General features: G+C 45.2%; 1 protein-coding gene across 4 annotated transcripts in view; it reads right to left on the reverse strand.

The window, feature by feature from the left end:
- Positions 1–2,956, reverse strand: part of CDK17 (cyclin dependent kinase 17) — a 94,138-nt gene extending 91,182 nt beyond the window's left edge. For 2 of the 4 annotated variants that reach the window (XM_068668718.1, XM_068668702.1), the window contains exon 1: positions 2,473–2,955. The gene's annotated coding sequence lies outside the window, so the exon portion shown is untranslated. Of the gene's footprint in view, positions 1–2,472 lie in introns of all 4 variants that reach the window. The other 2 variants (XM_068668703.1, XM_068668710.1) reach the window with 2 other exon arrangements.
- Positions 2,957–13,472: the final 10,516 nt, after the last annotated feature.

A 13,472-nucleotide genomic window follows, 5' to 3' on the forward strand; every position in this document is an offset into this window, starting at 1 on the left:
GTTTACAAACACTGAATATACACTAGAAAAGCTTTATTATTACTGAGCCTGACTTTTAGTCATGATGTCCATTTTCACATCACACCAGATTATACCAGGCTACCAGACTCAGTAATGACAGAACTAGTATATGCCTTTTAAAGATACAGCTGATTAGTTTTCTTGGCTAATAAATAAAGGCTGATCAGTGAGTAAATTATCCACTGCTTCCACTGAATGTGGCAGGAGCAATTTTCAGGAAAGTTTTAATGCAGACAGCGTTCAGTTGCCAATGAAGCCTTTCCTGATTGCACTTTCTAGGTTGGCTAACTCAACTATACAGTACTGAACCAGAACTTATTAAGACTAGTGATATATTTTTTATTCTTCCAGCAGCAGGTAGTTATCTAAGAAATTAGAAGAATGTATACGTTAACAATCCAGCCAAAAAACACTGCGCAGTATTAACAGCCCTGCATTGTAACAATAACACAGGCATACAGGATATCTTAACATCCATGTCATAAGCAATCTCATATTATTTTTTTTACACTGCAGTGTTACGCAGAAATTGAAGCCAGAGCCATTCATGGAAAAAACACAGCCCTGCTCTGTTTTTCAGTTATTCTAAACCTAATTGTATTTGGAACAACATATTAAGTATTTTGCTACACGTTAAGGGTGTTTTATGTATTGAGAAGATCAATTAATGCACTACATCCTTGGTCGAGCTTAAAACAAATGACCCTGTGCTCTCAAACTGTAATTTGCTCAGGCAACACAGGCTCCAATTTGCAAGCTCTTCAGCAGGGCTGCAGGCAGACCCCACCTACTGATTTGTGCAGAATTCCAACCTGGGTAAACACAAGGCTGCACCAAACAGCATGCAAAACCAAGGGATGAACTTCACTGCGCTATCCTTAATAAAGGCTCTGTAAGCCAGACTCTTTATTGTCAGAGCAGCATTCAAATAACGCCATCAAAAAAGGATGCTTTCATCTTTCAAATGTAAGTGGCCTTCTCAACGCCAAGTTAACATTAGAATGATTTCTCTGTGTTGGAGGAGTAAATTTAGTTTGGTCTTTCAAGTATAAACAATTTTAAGGAAATTTTTCACTATGCATTTCAAACATGATTTCATGTTTTCGTATCTGTTACTTCTGTGCTAATTACTCAAAACGGGTCTTTCTCACCTCGCTTACTGAATCGCAGGTATAAATAATAAGAGCCGTGTAGTGAGCGCACAGAACTGCTACAACAACGCAATATGGCCATTTCTTCAAGCACAAACAATACCAGATCACCTACATCACCTTTACACAGTTATATCGTGAAAACAAAGCTGAATTTCATAGAAGTTTTCTTCTGTCCCATATCTTCCAAGGATTTAATCTTTGGACACCTACTTTCCAGTTCAATTAATGTAATTTAAAAAGGAGGGGAGGGAATGGAATAATGCCGAACTAGGTTTCCTCTGCTCCTATCTATGCCATAATTGATACAAGAAAGTTGCTATCGATCTGCTAAATTACAAAAGGAGAAGAAGCAGACGCCAGAGTTTCTTACTGAAATTAAATAAAATAAAGGAAACTGAGGCCTCTGAAATTCAGTTGTTTGGGGCCATGGTACACCTCAGCCCCGTCCCCCTCACTGTACCAGTAACCACCATTAGAAACAGCACCCCAGAAGGACCGGAGTTTAACACAACTCTGGTCAATTCCCGAAACTGACGCAGAAACGAGACAAAGGGGACTGGGGTCAGCCCTCTCTGAAGGCTGACCCACCTCTGCGAAGACCCAAGCAGGAGCAGCGAGCGGCGCAAGTTTCCTTGACATGGCCAGCACCTAATGGCAACCCCTTCCACCTCCCTGGCCAGGGAAGCACCATTTTGCTCCTCCTGGCCTCATGCCATCACATTTCTCCGAGAGGAAGGGGAGGGAGAAAAGGAGTTCACCGAAGTTCAGGGTCAGCAAACGCTGGCGGATCCTGTCACTTCGGGGCGTGCTGTGCCCCGCACAGAAACCTGCGTGATTTGGGGTCTGTGTGTGTGTGGGGGGAGCCCTGCGAGCCGCCAGTGTGTCATCCGTGCGGAGGCTGCGAGGCGGGGAGCTGTCAGCAGCAAGCAGCCTGGCTTGGAGCGGAGGGGGGCGGCGGGGAAGCGAAGGTTACAGAAAAATAAAATAAAATGAAATGAAATACACTAAAACGCGGGGACGCTCACCGCACACACATCTCCCCCCCTCCCGGGCCTCGCTTTCCGGGACGGCCCCGGAGAGCAGCGGAGCCCCCCCGCAGCCCTCCCCGGCCCCGGGGGCTCCCCGGGCACCCGCTCGGCGCTGCCGGGGGCTCGGTGCCCGCTCCCCGCCCGCTCCCGTCCCCGCTCCCCGCGCTCCCCGCGCTCCCCGCGGTGCCCCCGTCCCCGCCGCGCACACGCAGGCCGAGGCGCCGCTCCGGCAGCCCGGGCAGGGCAGACAATGCGCGGCCCCAACTCACCAGCAGCGCCGGGGCTCCGCGGGGCCGGGGCCGGTTCCTCTGCCCCCTTTCTCCTTCCCCTGCTCCGCCCGGGAGCGGTGTCCGGACTCCGCCGCCGCCGCCGCCGCCGGGAGCCGAGCCCCCCTCCCGCCTCCCCCCCGTTCGCCGCCGGCCGCGCCGCCTCCCCGAGGCCAGTCACTGGATTCCCCGCTCCAACATGGCTGCTGCTGCTGCTGCTGCTGCTGCCCCCGCCGCCGTCGCCTCGCCGCGGCTCCCCGCCGCCGAGCGGCCGCGGGCCGTGCTCGGGAGCCGGGCACCGAGCGGTGCCGGGAGCGGAGCGGAGCGGGCGGCCTCGGCCGAGCCGAGCCGGGCAGGGCAGGGCAGGGCCAGGCAGGGAGCTGCGCGGCGCCGAGCCGAGCCGAGCCGGGCTGCGCCTCTCCGCTGCGGGCTGCCGCCGCCTCCGCCCGCCCGCGCTGAGCCAGCCCCGCCGGCAGCCCGAGCGCAGGAGGGGCCGGGGGGGAGGCCCGGCCGCCGGCGACACCTAGCGGCTCGGGAAACGGCCCCGGGCGGCACAGGGGGTCCGGCTTGCCCGGCCGCCCGCCCCCTCCGGAGGCAGCGGGGCTGCGGCGCCCCCGCCGGACGGGGTCCCCTCCCCGACCGGGTTTGGTCGCCTCAGGTGTGGCGGCTCCCGGCCGCGTTTCGGCTTGGGTCTGCGGGGCGACCGAGCCCACCTCTGAGGTAGCAGCTCCCCCCCGGCTGCCAAGTCAATAACTGGAGTTAAGGGAAGCCGTGGAGCTTTTGCGGATTGATTTCGCACTCGGGAGCTGCAAAAACATCCTTTCCGTGTTCATCCTGTGGTATTTTCTTCCCTTTGTCTCCTACATCCGTGGTCCCCATACCACCAAGAACCTCTGTGCTCACTCTTCCAGACAGCCGCGCTTCTCTCCTGCTCGTCCATTTACAACCATTTTCCCATCAAAATGATCCAGCTTGCATTCCCTCGCTTCTTAGCCCTCGCTGTCCCTACATTTCTTAAGCTTTCTGTGCTACCCAACATGACCTTAGAGATAAAAACTAGCCCTATGAGCCATTTATTCCACTCTATCTATTGTTGCCATGTTTCCACCACACGAAGAACAAAACATAACAGCAAGTCTGAATCCACTGTGATTTTAGTGATGCCTGTTTGAACTCCAAGTACCAGGTCATAGGTACACGTAGGGCACAATTTGTCTGACTGCGGTTTTTTGTTTCTTTTTACTTTTGATCATACTCTGATTCTTGCTGCCTGCTTGGTTATTCTCTTATTTTGTTGGCCAAAGTTCACTGACACAACCACGGGGCCTTCTGTCCAAACAGACCGCCAGTCCTCTCACGGACCCCAGCTACTGACTGAATACACAAGGCCAAATCATGGTCTCCTTGAGGATACCTGACAGGACTTTTATGTTCCTGTACACACCGAGGGAGGCTTACAGCTCTTTTGCTTTGCAGGCAGGTCTGTGCTGAGGTGGAGCCCGGAGTGTATCTTAATTTGCAGCAGCAAGCTGCTGATCTCGAGGAGCTGCATGTGCAGCTTATTCTAGCCAGTCCTTCTCCACAGCAGGGCCAAGTGGGAGCTGTGCTTGCCGGAGCGGCGCCAGCTAGAAATTCCTCCGCTTCCAGCTCAGTTGCAACCTTCCAGCAGAGCAAACGAACCAGAACACTGACGAAGATGTTTCCCAGTAAACAGAAGTAACTCGCTCTGGCCTAAAAAGGAATGCAAGCATCAATCCACTCCTTACGTGCATACAAACTCACTTTGCTCATGTTGACGTACACTTTTGGTGGAATCAGCTGAGGACAAAAAACAGTAAATATGACTCAGAAACACACTTCAAGTTTACAAAGACAAAACATGATTACTGAGCTCCTCCTGCTCAAGACATAGGATAGCAGCCTTACCTTTGCAAAACTTGTGGGATTTTTAATAGCACGGAGAAGGCAGACATTCAAGCTTTGAACTTCCTGGCAATGCAAAGATATCCCTTACAGATCTCCTTTAAAGCTCAGGACCTACCAGTTCTTGCTAGACCTACCAGTTCTTCTCATCTTTGAATGCTAACGAGATGATCTGTGTTTGTTTTATCTTATTCAATTTGAAGGCTATTTGGGGTAAGTAATATCATTATAAATGATTGTATGCAAGTTTGTTAGTATATACATGAACTGTCAAACAAGTTCTTGAGGCAGCACAGCAGCAAGTGCACCCATTGCAGCACACCCAAGTAAATTGTCTTCCATAAATGAGGTACAGGGGACAAGGCGGGCTGGAACTTTATGAAGTTGTGCTTTGTTTTCAAGTACCAAAAATATTAGAAAGACAGTAGTACTTCTGCTGTGCTGATATTAGTTTATACACATTAATGTCTGCCATTGGTACTTCAGTTATGACAAAAAATAATTATGACAAGAAACTAAGAAATGAGTGGTTAGGATGAACCATCCAAAGAATAAGGCATGAACAGTAGTTGTCATGCAATAGGAATATCTTAAGGTTTTCCACTTGTACTGGGGAGAATAATGAGTTGTTCACAGGGAAGAGTCTGTAACAACATAATTAATACCCGATCTCCATCTGGAACTAGATGATCTTTGAGGTCCCTTCCAACCCAAGTCATTTTGTCATTCTATGATCTGGTCTTTGTATGTTACCACTATCTGGTGCCCTCAGAGAAAGATTTTCATGTCTGTACAAAAGACAGTACAAAACCAAGACAGTGACAGACATAGGTCTGAAGTGTAGGAACTGATTGTGATTAATTTATCCCACAAGTATGGTTTTATAACTATAGCTATTGATTTTTTTTATTATTTAGTGGAATAAGTAGCAATCAATCATATTTCCATCTAGCTAACCATGATTATTAATATTTTAAACTAGTTTTGAAACGGATTGGCTGGCAAATACGATAGGTCTGTTCTTGAAGACAGCGAGAATGGAGTACGCCCAAGTTCCCCGGCATGAATTATCACCACTGGATGACCTGATGAAATCTGCATCAGCCGTTAGATTACAGAGACAGCAATAGGAATACAGTGCCGTCAGGGGACTGAGATTTCCTGCCTCGAACATGAATATGCTGGCTTTGTCTCAGCATTTATAGGGCAGAAGGATGCAGTTATTCTGTGACAGTAAAAGTATAGGAGTTAAATCAGTGAAGTGCACATACTGGTAGATGGAAACATTACAGAACCATATGTATTTTTAACAATGTATGTGGAAAGCAGCTACTTTCCTGCCAAGACCCCAGTTCAGGATCGTGAGTTGCAGCAGCAGGAATTGGTGACCTCACAGCCACCCAGCAGTGTGGGAAAGCATTGTGCTCAAGTACAAGGGATGTGTTCATTTGCAGGGGAAAGACTGAAAGTCTTGGCAGGTAATTAAAAGGGGAAATGATTTTCAAATACAATATTTTGTTTTGAAATGCAATTGTTTTTTTCTATTGGATGCCAAAAATTTCTAAAGAATGCAATATCCTCTAACTAATTGTATCTGTGCTCTGAGAGAAGAAACAGAGCTATTGTTCTGCTCTCAGCAAGAGCTATTTATATATTAGTCTGTGTAGCACTCCTTTCTGTAATGATCTTCTTCCACCTACAAAAAACTCCAATCCATTTAAAATATTAAATTAAGATCATTTCTTGCTTTCTTATACCAAGCTGGTATTCACATAAAGCATTTTCCAGGTTACTTGGATTTAGTACAAAGTACTACTTGCAGACCTCTAGGCTGAAAAAAAATAATAAAAAAACCGTTAGCGTCACTGGCAGACCAAACCCCTTCCTCTTGGAATGAATGGAAGCAGGAAATAGCAGCAAGAAGAAGGTCACCCTTTCAAGAAACAAAAAGCTACATACTTGTTCTGTCAACAAGAAATATAGCCATTTCTACCTTGATTTGAATAACTGATGAGTGGTCACTGATACAGCTGCACTGTATATTCCGGATAATAATAGGGAAAGCTACTATTTGCTCTTGTAAACCTTACTTGTTCAGCAAGCAGGAGAGAGTTCCCAAAGTGCAAATATTGGTGTGTTTGTTATTTACACTTGAGATTTGCATTCTTGTAGCTGTACTGGTGTTTAGAAATTGATCGACAGCTGGAGAAATTTCCATTATTGGAAATTTCACTGTCTTCTGTGCTTGACCCATATCTCTTCTCTATTAGTTTGACATTCCACAGCATATAAATACAATATATGGCATATATATGTGTGTGGCATACCATTGTCCATTCTTTTCTTCTTCCTACTCCTTTATGTTGCCTTAACCTTTTCGTTTCCATATGTAATTTTTCGACATCCTATCAAAATCCTACTTAAATATTATTTCTAATTTCCTTATAACTTGTATCAAATTTTGAAGATTATTTATCATTCATGTTGATAATCAGTTATGTCTTTACAACATCTGAGTTGATGTTTTTATTTATATCAAGCATTTCTGGGACTTGGACATAAATGGTTATGCATATTTTTGGGATATAGGCCACAGTTTTAGTGGAGGGAGCAAAATCTAGTTTCATTCCTTGTTTTTTCCTGTATAAGCCAACTCCAGCTAATACCAGTGAAGCCTTTCCATTGACCTCAACAAGAGGTTAGTCATTTGACAAGGAAGTTAACAGCAAGGAGAGACTCTTTCTTCACATTTCTGCCCTGCTTAGCAAACAAATGGCTAGACACTCCTTTATTTCTCTGCTCCTGCTCTGAAATGCAGGACATCCTGCTTTTCAAAACCAAAGACATTAGGCCTACCCTAACCCCACACAATTATCCTACTCAGGTAGGAAATGGTGAGGTATTTTCTGTAAATTGTAAAAAAACCTATCTAAAAATGATAGGTTTCTGCAGTAGAAGATAGGTTGCTATGAAACTCAAGCCTGAGGTTGCTGAAAGAAAGATCTTTTTGATATTTTGTGTAAATTTTGTGTTGGAGACTGAAACTTGTGGGAAGTGAATCAACCAAGATCTGCAGGTAATGAAAGCAGGTCACTTGGGTATATGCACCTCTGCTGCTTCTCCTTTTTAAGTATACATTCAGAGATACACTTCTCTCCTTTATGAAACAGAAAGTGAAATGGCAGGGGAAGGGGCTCCTATTCTCCTCTCGTTTCTTTCATGCAGGTTCAGTATCTGGGACAGAATAGCAAGCATTTTTTCCCCTTCTTCTTTGCAAGTCAATTGCTTCATAGAAATTTGCAGTCATTACTCACTGAATTGATTAGAAATGCCATCAGTGAGTCTCCGAACATTTGTACCATTGCCAATTCAAAGTACTTAGCGGATTTGAAAATAAAGCACAAAATACACGGAGACTCCTGCAGTTACAAGATTATAGGTGTCAAACTTCTGATTTCTTTCTTATTTTAATGGTTGCAGTCTCCAGAGAGTTTTACGATTTAAGTGGAATTGCTTTCAGCCGTGACAAGCTGGTTACTTTCTTGTAATCCTGTTATATAAAAATGAAGTTTATTCTAGGAAAGATGGTATCAGTTCCCATGAAGATCAAACCAGATATTTTTCAAATTTATATAAGGCTGGACAGGAAGGTGTGAGGAGACATGGGACTGGAGCTAATATCCAATGTAGAGAGTATGAAGAGTATGAGAAAGGGCACATGAAAATGGAGCCAGAATATGCCGTGAATGTTGGAGATGAAATGAAGTAAAGGAAATCTAGGGACAGAATGAACTGAGCTGATGGAAATGTAGGCTCCTGTTGGGAGGACTGAGTAATGCACACACTGTTCTGTGCAAGTCAAATGTATAAGATGTATTGTTGATGTGCAGAGAATTCCTGATATAGTGGAATATAAATATATCCACTGGCAGCTGGCTGTCAGGACTGTTTTCAGACTTATAATGGTAGCTTTTGAAACGTGAGTGGCAGATGATAGCCTATTCAGAACAGGCACTAAGGTAAGACAAGGGGTAGATGAGGAGAGCCGGGGACGGATGGATAGAAAGCAAGAGGAACAAGAACGCAGGAAATGATGAGCTACGTAGATGTAGGGCTTTGTCTGGCAGTCTAGGCTGATGTATTTTACTGTCTTATAATCTTTGCAAAACTAACTATGCAGGGTAGATAGGTAGAACTAAGATGTTACTGTTTAATACATCACTGCTCTGGCTAGTCGCTCTACCCTTCTGCTGGAAGTTGTCACAGCCTGAGGGAGAGGAGACGGAGCCCTGCCTGTTTCCGTGGGTAGTGTGGCAATTAGCTCTAACCACTAGTGAGGACAGCGGGGTAGGTGAGTCAGATGCCTGCATTTTCTTCTGCCACTCCTCATCCAAGGACAGTACCCTCTGGCAGATGGGAGGGACAAAGAGGTGTAGTCAGTAATTTCTTAAATCAGCACAGCCAGATCAGCCTCCTGTTAACTCATCCTGTGAATCCATGTGTCGCTGAGGGGCTCCTTTCACTTACACAAGATCCAACGTTAGCCATGTATTCCTTCCCCTTCAATGTTAGCATGACTGAAACCTTGCTAAAAGCCAGCTGGTGAAAAAGCAAAGTAATTTGATGTGTTGTAGGTGGCAAAGACAATTGCTTAAACCAGTATGTAACATATGGAATATCCCTGAGCATGACACAGAAAACATCACAGAACATCTTCAAATGAGATGAATAATTTCTACATTTATAAAGACCAAGAAAGAAAAGGTCACTCACATAAATTCCCATTGGTTTAATTGCAGAATTCTTCACTGACTCCTTTTTGTGTAGCTTCTTGTTATTTACTTTGCCAAATTGTTGACTGATCAACTAAGCTGTTCTCCAAGTCAAGCACAGCATTTTTCAAGGTCTGTTTCAGCACAGTGTAAAATAATTAGAGCTATAAACAAGAACGAAGCAGGAATGCCACAAACCCCCACATATCTATTACTTGTCATCTGGAGAGTCTAGCTGTTACCACAGAACCATGTTAAAATTAAATGCTGAGCTTTATTTAATGTACTTATTTGTTCTCCCCTTCTTTGCCTTTACAATTCTTATTTCAAAGCTCTTTTGTTCACTTCACAACATGGCATATTCATGATCATGTAGGTACTTATAATCCACAATAAACTGCTGTACAATCATACTTAGCTTTTAAAAACAAACAAGTGTTCAATTGAAGCTTTTGTAGCCACTGCATAGGTGGCTGTCATGTTGGTTAAGCATTTTGCAGGACAGACATCCGTTTATATCAGTTTGTAGACAATACAGAATTTAGGATAAATGTCTGCTAGAAATTAAAAAGAAAAATAATAAAAAAGAGGAAGGAAGTACGTTCTTGAAATTCTGTATTAGTGGGATTTCATAGCATTAGCATTCTCACGCTATATTTTGTTTTAAAAATTAATTTACCTTTTTTTATAATTCATCAAAACATTTTATTTTGCCCACCAATGAGCTCTCCATAGAAACAGTTGTCTCTTAGTAACATACCGAGAATAGAGCTGCTGGATCTGTGTATACACTGCATCGGTGTACACCGCCCTGCGAGGGAGAATATGGGAGTTCTCCTTCCGTAACTGCAAGCTGGCACAGTGCTGCAACACAGCTCATTGCCCCCGAGCTTGGGCTCCTTACGTATGAGCCACAGGTCACTTCTACCTGCATTATTCCTTGGCCTTCGCAGGGGCGTATCAGCGCTTGGTTTTGTTTGAATAGGACACGAGCCAATGAACTCCAGGAGCACTTTTTGCCTGTTCTGTACAGGTCACAGATAGGGCTGTCAGCTGGCAGTGACTTTTGGCCCCTGCCGATTGAATTCAGGACTGTTTTGGATACTGCCCCTGATATTTTTTTTCCGGTCTTTCTACGTGGAAAAATCTTGAAAATGTTATCACCGGTGTCACCTCGCTCCAGCCGCTCTGCTGGGCACTCCTTTCCCACCGTGTCACGGCCAGGCCAGAGGGCTCCCGCTGCCCCTGGCTTTGCTGCCTCTCTCAAGGTCTTCCCTCTGCACCTTTTGCCCTCCCCGGGCTGCGGTACAGCCTCTGGCACACAGCGCTGCTGCCTCTCCTCCTTACGTGCGCCGTGCTTTCTCCGAAGCAGTCCAAGGGCACGGTTATGATGACATTAGAGCTCCTCTGCAGCTCTGTGTCGGTATTTACACTGAGCTGATCGTTGGTAAGGTAAGGATATGCCTACGCTGTAAAACCTCCTGAGTTTAACTGGAGCTGCCGGGGAAAAGAAGTTGGCAGTACAGAGTGGGTCAGGGGCTGTGTGCACTTTGTGTGCTTGGCCCCCAGTTTGGGCAGGGGCCATGCTATTTTGTGTGCTTAGAAGGGGATGAGGCACACATTTCAGCTGATGCTTAACCCCTTTCTGGTTGTTCATTGCTGCATCCTGGCTGAGACCAATGTCTGCCTTGGCTGGTATTCTCCCCTCCTTCAGAGTACCCCAGGCCATTCAAAACCATTGTAGGGCAAACTGTGCTCTATCCCTGGCCCTCCACAGAGGCTTTTAGGATGGCAGGCAATGGAACATCCTATCCCGGATTTTGATTAAGGGAAAGAGTGGTTATCAGCCTTGGTTCCAGGCCCAGACTGAAGGACTGAACACAAGATATGTCTTGTCTCAGCACACAGTTATTAAAAGAACATGTCTGGAGGCAAAGAAGAGGCCTAGGAACCAGGAGAAACCAGGCAGAAAAGAAACTCTCTTTCCCTGTGTGTGGGGAAAATGAGGTGGAGAGAAAGCATCTGCTGAAACGTGGTTTTTAAAATTCTATATTTGTGCAGTTAATCATATTTTGCAGCAAGCTATTTCAGAATAAGAAGCAGGGTGGCTGGGAAGGATCTTTTTTTTTTTTTTTTTTTTTTTTTTTTTTTTTTTCTCCAGTGGAATGTTAGGGTGCTATGAACTGTTGAGGATGCTTCAGGAGGTTGTGTGAGGATGGTAGAAGAGGAAGCTGAGGTGACAGAAGAAGCAGCAGAGTTGTAGAAGCCACGGGGGCTTTTCCACTCCTCTCTCACAACCCATGTCCACCCCTTCCCCTTCCTTCAGGTCTCTCTGGCTATGCCATCTCCATGCTCAGGCCTCAGGCATGTCACTCCTCACTCTGCAGGATGTGCCACCGTTCAGCAGCCCCAGTTCACTTCCTTTATCTTCCAGAAAGACGGGAATGGGGCAGATCAGGGACCTTTGCCTGGTGCTGAGGATGGATGTGAGACAAGGAAGCAGACAGAGCACGGACAGGAGGACAGGAAGGCCTGCAGTGATACTGAGAAGAGGTCTATTCAGAGGGAAGGGATTCAGCCCAAAGCCGATCTCCTCTCCCAGGCCCTAGCAGAGCTGGCAGATTGTTGCCCTCAGCAGCTGTCAAAAGGCTGTGTCTACACTAGCAATTTGTTTCAAAGCAATGGTGCAGTTAGGAGGAAAATACAGCCATTGTCTCCATTTACCATGTGTTGTTTCAGTTCTCAGAGGGGTTTTGGTGCATACAAAGTAAATTCCTTAAGGAGGAATTGAAAACAGAAGCTCTGCTTCCAATGTGCTCCAAATGCACCCTGGTGCTAATGGGGACAGTAGGTTCCAAAATAGCATGAGAGCTGCATCATCGTGAGGTCCCCTAGCACATACCTAACACTTTCTGTCTTCAGAAGGCTTTGCACCACGTGTGTAGCAGATGTGTTTGGCTACAGGGGCCAGGCTAAATATAATCCAGAATATACCCCCACCACCCCAACACATACAGTGGAAAAACGAGGTGCCTCACTATCAACTGTTTCAATCTACTGATGTAGATGATCTACTCCTAATGTGCTGAATTACTTTCTCATGTAAACACAGCCTGCTCTGGCCGCACCTTGAGCTGGCTTTGGGATATGGTAAATCCAAGATGAATATGTACCTAGAATGCTTCATGTGTATAAAATATATCTGTTAGCTTTAAGCTCTTTAATCACTCACTACTAACGTTGTTTATCTTAACTCGAGTGGAAGAGATAAGGCAAAACCTGCCGTCAATTGCAGTAGCAGGTATGCTGGCATCATAGCCAAAGATACAGGGATTGCTACAGAACTGTACCCCAAGGTGGGTAAAGGCATACAGCCTGAAAAGTGCACTCAGTGAGATGCCTACCCACCCAGAAAAAAAAAAAAAAAAAAAGAAAAAAGATGAAAAAAGCCAGAGGCGTAGCTGGGTGAGCAACTGTGATAATATCGTTCTTTCCTGAACAGAAGCTACTACATGCTTGCTACAAAGGTAGAAGAAATCAAACAATGTTTAAGCCAGAATGATGAATAGATGTAACAGTCAATATTTACTAATGCAATTACAAAATGATATACATTCTTAACTGGTGTATTGTTTTCCTTTTTTCACTTTTCCTATGATTTCTATTCACTTGTGAGCTCCTTTATTTGCATAGCACAGTGAGAGCACTGATTTAAGCTTCTGCAAGCACTCTGTGCTCTGTGCCGCTATTGTCACTTACAGTCAAGGTTTAGTTGTAGCTGCTCCCAGGAGCTATAGTCTGCCCCCGTCCCTCACATATCCTACTGTGAATTGAAAGCGTGTTCTAACAAAGTGTTATGAAAGGGCATGTAAGATTACAAAGACATTTTTTTGGTATGGAAAATTCGAGTGTTCTTTAGGAAGCTGTAATTTGTACAGTTTAATCTTTTTTCTTACCAGGGCAGATAAACCTAGACATTCTGCTCTCAGATGATAGCACATTTGGAGATCTGAGAGAAACAGGGAGCTGCTGGAACATATTGCAGAATCCTAAAGCACTTAGCAACAGAGAGAGTGTGGGATGCAGCGACATAAGCCGGAATGTGGAAACAAGTGACATCGAGGCGGCTGTTTGGGAAAGAAGAGCTTTTACTTTGTTTATAATTTCAGTAATTCTAAAGAACCATGCAGTGTGGGAGGTCACTGTGGTCTCTGACTCTGCATATATTCTTCTCTGTGTGACTGCTCTTAACACTTCCATGGTAATTATTGTCCCAGAGTGCTGGATGTATTAATTTCCTTCTGTATT

This window comes from Anas acuta, chromosome 1 (assembly GCF_963932015.1).
Source record: "Anas acuta chromosome 1, bAnaAcu1.1, whole genome shotgun sequence".
Lineage (NCBI taxonomy): Eukaryota > Metazoa > Chordata > Aves > Anseriformes > Anatidae > Anas > Anas acuta.